Source organism: Myotis brandtii, unplaced genomic scaffold, assembly GCF_000412655.1.
Source record: "Myotis brandtii unplaced genomic scaffold, ASM41265v1 scaffold1010, whole genome shotgun sequence".
Taxonomy (NCBI): domain Eukaryota; kingdom Metazoa; phylum Chordata; class Mammalia; order Chiroptera; family Vespertilionidae; genus Myotis; species Myotis brandtii.
Window position 1 is genome coordinate 103320 of NW_005353362.1, and position 6757 is coordinate 110076.

The following is a 6757-nucleotide window of genomic DNA, read 5'->3' on the forward strand; positions in this document are numbered from 1 at the left end:
TGATTCAATCATACGATGTTGAACAGCGATTGTTATATTGGCTGTTATTCATTTATTTAAAATATATTTTTATTGATTTCAGAGAGGAAGGGAGAGGGAGAGAGAGATAGAAACATCAGTGATGAGAGAATCATTGACCAGCTGCCTCCTGCATGCCCCCTACCTGGGATGAAGCCCGAAACTCAGGCATGTACCCTGACTGGAATCGAACTTGGGACTGTAAAGTCTGCAGGTTGATGCTCTATCCACTGAGCCAAACCGGCTAGGGCTGTTATTTTTTATTTGACAATCTAAGGGAAAAGAAAGGTGAGTGCTCCTGACTAAATAGGTATTGCATGCTTTAAAAATTCTTGTGGCACATGGATTAAAAATCTCTGCTGTAGATGAAAGGCTCAGAGCTTCATTTTTGTTGGAATGAAGGCAAGCAGTGACAATCCACAGAGTTCCCTGGTCAGAAGTCCCTAAGGAATGTCCTGACCCCAGCCAGCTCTCTGGGTGGCTTACACGGCATCAGTCACTGGTACTGTCTAAGCATGAGCTGTTGTGATGACTTCTCTAAAGTTTACATTATGTCATCTAGCTGGGGTCTATAAGTGCAAGGCTTGAAAAGTAAACAAGCTAACCAGTTTTAGTTCTCAATAATTGCAAGGCAAAGAATGGGAGAAAAATGAAACACTAGTTCAGAGGGCTGTAGCTAAACACTTGTATTAGAAATATTCAGGATCCAGTCCAGACCACAGATGAGATTTTAAAGACAATTAACTGCACTAGAATCTAATATCCACAATTGGACATTATGGTTTCTATTGAAACATTTTTTCTCTAAAATCACCCTTATTTTATCAAAAGACTAGAGGCTCAATGCACAAAATTTGTGCAAGGGGCTTGGCCCTCGTAGCCCCATCTTTGTCCAGACTCTTGTGCTGTTTGGTCTAATTAGCATATTAGCTCTTTATTATATAGGATAGCCAAGTTAACACTTAATTTATTGTATAAGTCCAGTTTCAATGAATTTGGTCTGTTATTTGTATAAGTATGACAAGGACAGTAATTTATCATATAGGCTTTGCTGGAATTTCATAAGGAATATTCAAATTGAATTTTACCCTTGCAGTGCTAAGAAGCCGAGCCACATAGTTGCCATCAGCATTTGCTTGCAATACCTATTGATTTGGGTGAATTTCTCAGGTACTCTAGATCCCCATAATGTCTTGAGTTTCTTCCTTTGCTATCTCTCAGGAAATCAACATTCATTCCAAACTTGGAAAGACTGCCATGGACCATGTAAGTAAGGTACCAGGTAGTTTCTCCAAGGAACTTTTATTGGCTTCCAAAGTCAATCTTAATTCCTTAAAGCTTGCTGGTGTCATCCAGAGTCTATGCATGTCCTTCACAAACGTGACATTCAGTCAAAGTCTTGATAATAAACAATTTCCAGTTGTGTCCTGTTATAAAAACAACATATTCCTATTGAATTTATTGAAACAACCATATTGCCACGAAAATAATAATGCTCATTCAGAGTCTCCTAGAGGGATCAGGTACGAAGAAAAATATAAGTGTTTTGCCCTGGCCAGCGTTGTTAAGTGGTTAGAGCAATGGCCTTCAAACTGGAGGGTCGAGGGTTCAATTCTGGTTAAGGGCATGTATCTGGGTTGCAGGTTCCCTGCCCTAGTTGGGGCATATGTAGGAGGCAACTGATTGATGTGACTCTCTCACATCAATGTTTTTCTCTTTCCTCTTTCCCTCTCTCCTCCCTTCCACTCTCTCTAAAATCAATGAAAAAAAAAAATCCAGTGGTGATTAAAAAAATAAAGTTTCAATGTTGCTTACAAAGGTATAATTTACTTAATTGCCCAAGTCATAGGTAGTTTAAAAGAAAACAAGTTTTCTTATATTTGGAAAACAAAAGATTAAAAATTAGCAATATTTCCAACAAAAAGTTATAAAAATTATAATCATTTTCAGTTCATTTAGTCCCATATAACTAAGTCTTGTCTATTTTGATCCTTTGCCAGCAGTTCATGAATCCAGTTATTCCTTAGAGCTTTATAAATTTTCATCCAGTTTAAAGGTATGATCTAAAAGTTTATTCTCTGAAAACTCTGTTTTAGAGTAAGTCAGAGTCCTTTTCCTGGATCTTTCTGAAAAATTCTTGCAAAAGCATCAGAGTAAAACAATGTCTGAGTAAAACAAAACCTAAAGTGACATGGTTATAGATCTGATTATAATGTAATTGACAATTTTGATTTTCTGTAATATAAAATGCAGGTTAGCAGAACTTCAGTTTTTAGGATTCAGAAAATCGTTTTCTTAAGTAATGAAGGACCTGATTAAGACAACAGATGATTATTATTTTTTAAATATATATTTTATTGATTTTTTACAGAGAGGAAGGGAGAAGGATAGAGAGTTAGAAACATCGATGAGAGAGAAACATCAATCAGCTGCTTCCTGCACACTCCCCACTGGGCATGTGCCCGCAACCAAGGTACATGCCCTTGACTGGAATCGAACCTAGGACCCTTGAGTCCGCAGGCCGACGCTCTATCCAGTGAGCCAAACTGGTCAGGGCCTTACATTTTTTTATTCTCTTAATCTAATTGTAGGCTGTGTCAGGGCTTCACCTTTTATTAAAATACATTTTTATTGATTTCAGAGAGAAAGGGAGTCGGGGAGAGAGATAGGAACATCAACGATGAGAGAATCATTGATCGGCTGCCTCCTACATGTGCCCCACTGGGGATTGACCTCCCAATCCCGGCATGTGCCCTGATTGGGATCGAACCACAGGTCTACACTCACTACTGAGCTACACTGACTGGGCTTTATTTTTATTTTTTTTACCACATTTCAGGGATTTCCATATGAAGGAGTCCTGGACATTTCTCTTTTATATTTTACTAGAGGCCTGGTGCACGAAATTCGTACATGGGGGGCAGGGGGGAGAGGGTGTCCCTCAGCCCAGCTTGCACCCTCTCCAATCTGGGACCTCTCAGGGATGTCTGACTGCCAGTTTAGGCCTGATCCCCTAAACTGGCAGTCGGACATCCCTCTCACAATCCAGGACTGCTAGCTCCTAACAACTCGCCTGCCTGCCAGCCTGATTACCCCATAACTGCTCCCCTGCCAGCCGGATTGCCCCCAACTGCCCTACCCTGCTGGCCTGATCTTGCCCCCAACTGCCCTCCTCCCCTCCCCTGGTTGCCCCCAACCGCCCTCTCCTGCCGGCCTGATCACCCACAACTGCCCTCCTGTGCAGGCCATCTTGTGCCGGCCATCTTGTAATGCCATCTTGTGACAACGTGGGGCGGTCATCTTGTGACGACATGGGGTGGCCATCTTTTGATGATGTGAGGGTGTGAGGGCCACCTAGGCTTTTATTAGTATAGATGACCATTTTACCCACTTAAAAATTATATACTTGTTGAAGAGCCCATGTCTAGTTAGGGGATCAGCAAGACGGAAGTTTTTCCCAAGCAAGCAAAGTGTAGGTTCAAGACCTGTTATCCTCCCAGACCCCTCGTTTTCTTAAGAATGAAAGGAGTCCCCTAGCCAATTTAGCTCAGTGGATAAAGCATCGGCCCGCTGACTGAAGGGTCCTGAGTTTGATTCTGGTCAAGGGCATGTACCTTGATTGCAGGCTCAAGCCCCAGCCCCAGTAGGGGTGTGTGTGGGAGGCAGCCAATCGATCTGTCTGTCTCACGTAGATGTTTCTCTCTCCCCTCTCACTCTCTCTAAGAATCAATGGAAAAATATCCTCGGGTGAGGATTAACAACAAAAAGAATAAAAGGAAGGAAATTGTAGCAAGAGGATTAAGGGAGGAAGAATGTGTGTAAGAATGAAAGGTTCTCTATAAATGAAGTATGCAGTACTGATGGCTAGGAATAAGATTTTAAAAAATATTTTTATTGATTTCACAGAGGAAGGAAGTGGGAGAGAGAGAGAGAGAAACATCAATGATGAGAGAGAATCATTGATTGGCTGCCTTCTGCTTGCCCCACACTGGGGATCAAGCCTGCAACCCAGGCATGTGCCCTGACCAGAATGGAACCCTGACCACCTGGTTCATAGGTTGACATTCAACCACTGAGTCACACCAGCTGGGCTGGAATAAGATTTTCACAAAAACAGCATTGAGACCTATACGGGCAATCCATCCCTTCTAATAAATGGAGCAAAGGCTTAATGTGTGATTTAGGGCAAAAAGCTTAGGTAGAGGAAAAATTGTCATTGGTACCAGAACCTTTGAGGGGAGAGTGTGGAGAGAGGCTGGTGGAAAATAAATAGGGAGTAGGGAACTACTCTGGCTGCTCTCCTAAGGAAGGTGAAAATAATGGAGGCCTGGGCCCTTAGCTTCTTCCTTACAAGTGCATCTTTAATAATAAAAGCATAATATGCTAATTAGACCAGACAGCCAAATGACCTTCTGGACGATCTTCCGGATGAAGCTAGGGCTGCGAGGGCTGAGGCCAGCTGCTGCAGCTGCGCGGGCCAAGTCCCTTGCACGAATTTCATGCATCGATCAGGTGTCTAGTATGGTGATAATAATAGAGGCGAAGATGGAGTTGATCCAGGCATTTCCAATGAGAGCAGTTTAAGGAATGGTGGAGGAAGCAGTCCAAAGGGCAAAACTCTTGGGGTTCTTCTGGGAAAGTAAAATATTGAACGTTGGGTCTGGCAAAGTTGGTGGGTCAGGCTTGGGTGCACTTACAGGGACAATAGAACTTAGTCCAGCAGGTGGAGCAGGGGTGGAAGAAGTGCTGGGCAAGAGGGAAGAAGTTACGTCCAAAGGCATAGAGGAGTGGTTCTCAACTTTCCTAATGCCGTGACCCTTTAATACAGTTCCTCATGTTGTGGTGACCCCCAACCATAAAATTATTTTCATTGCTACTTCATAAGTGTAATTTTGCTATTGTTATGAATCGAAATGTAAATATCTGATATGCAGGATGTATTTTCATTGTTACAAATTGAACATAATTAAAGCATAGTGATTAATCACAAAATATGTAATTATATATGTGTTTTCCGATGGTCTTAGGCGACCCCTGTGAAAGGGTCATTTGACCCCCAAAGGGGTCGCGACCCACAGGTTGAGAACCCCTGGCGTAGAGTAAGGGCTGTGGAAGTCTCCAGGATACAAAAAGAAAGCTCTCTCTCTCTCTCTCTCTCTCTCTCTCTCTCTCTCTCTCTCTCTCTCAGTTCTGTAACTATAGGTAGAAAGATTTCAGGGAAGGGAAGATGTGTGTGCTTTTGCAGTGTTCCTGGTCCCACAGACATTGACTTGTGGGCAGGTGCCTAGTGCATATTTCCCCGGTCTATGACTGACTTATTCTTTTTAAAAAAAATTTGATTTGAGACAAATGAAAAGAGAGGAAGAAGGCTAGAAAAGGGACTTCTCCTTTATGTTGGAGGCCATCGATACATTTTTGTCGTCAGAGGCGATTGGGAAAGAAAGACGAGAGTGAGAGTTTAGGAGCATAATCAGGAAGGAGGAGGAGCTGTTTCCCTGGTAGCAAGAATTTTCTTTGACCAGAGGCTGTTTGTGGTCTGCACCTCTGGTCAGCCAAGTTGCATGTCAGGCAGCATGGAGTGGGCCCCTGACTGTAGTTAATTTATGTAGTTCTTGTGACCTTCTCTTATCTTAGGGTGACCGAGTTGCCGGATGTGAAGTAGAATGGGAGCGTGGAGACTCAGAGTCCAAGGTGAAGGGCAGAAGGGGTGGAAGGTCTGCGGCCGAGGGTTGCACACTCGAGACTGACCGGGGACTGACCATGGACTGGGCTTCCTGGGAGTTAGGACAGCAGTGTCACCGGAAAAGGACTGGGCCTGGAGCTGGCCTGTCTTGGGCTGGCCTGTAGTGTGTGGGTTCTTGACTTTGTGTGGGAAAGATTTCACAAAATAAGTCCAGATGATTTATTAAAGCCGGGGACAGTGAAACAAAAGAAGGGCTTAGGATAGAGGAAGACTGGAGAGACATTTGGCTGGGCTGCTTTGGCTCACTGAGAAGTAAAAATCACAGGGACAGAAGTGAGCCAAGGTGGGGCTGCCGTCAGCTCATTGGAAAGTCAGAGGAAAGGGGGCCTTGGGGACAGGTGAGCCTGGGACGAACTGTTGCTGCTTGCTGCTCCTCTGGTTGTAAGTCTCATGGGGACCCTTAGAGTTTAGGAGAAAGTTCACACCCAAGGAAGAAAAGACATGGGCATAGTCCTGAGAGGGCCCACAGCTGGCACCCTTTGTCTTGAGGGCTTTTATTTTTCTTTTGTAGGCGGGAACCCTAGGGGAGGTCTCTGGGAGGGTGGCAGCAGAACATTCAGGGGCTTTCCAGTTGTGTTTTTTAAATATGTTGATGCACCAAAATGAGTGCATAGAGCAGTGATGGCGAACCTTTTGAGCTCAGCGTGTCAGCATTTTGAAAAACCCTAATTTAACTCTGGTGCCGTGTCACATATAGAAATTTTTTGATATTTGCAACCATAGTAAAACAAAGACTTATATTTTTGATATTTATTTTATATATTTAAATGCCATTTAACAAAGAAAAATCAACCAAAAAAATGAGTTCACGTGTCACCTCTGACACGCGTGTCATAGGTTCGCCATCACTGAATTATACCCTAGTGGTCTACTCTATAGAAATAAGGGGTAAGTTTATAGTGATGAATGTCTACACTAAAAAAGAAATATCCCTGCCAGAACCGGTTTGGCTCAGTGGATAGAGCGTCGGCCTGCGGACTGAAGGGTCCCAGGTTC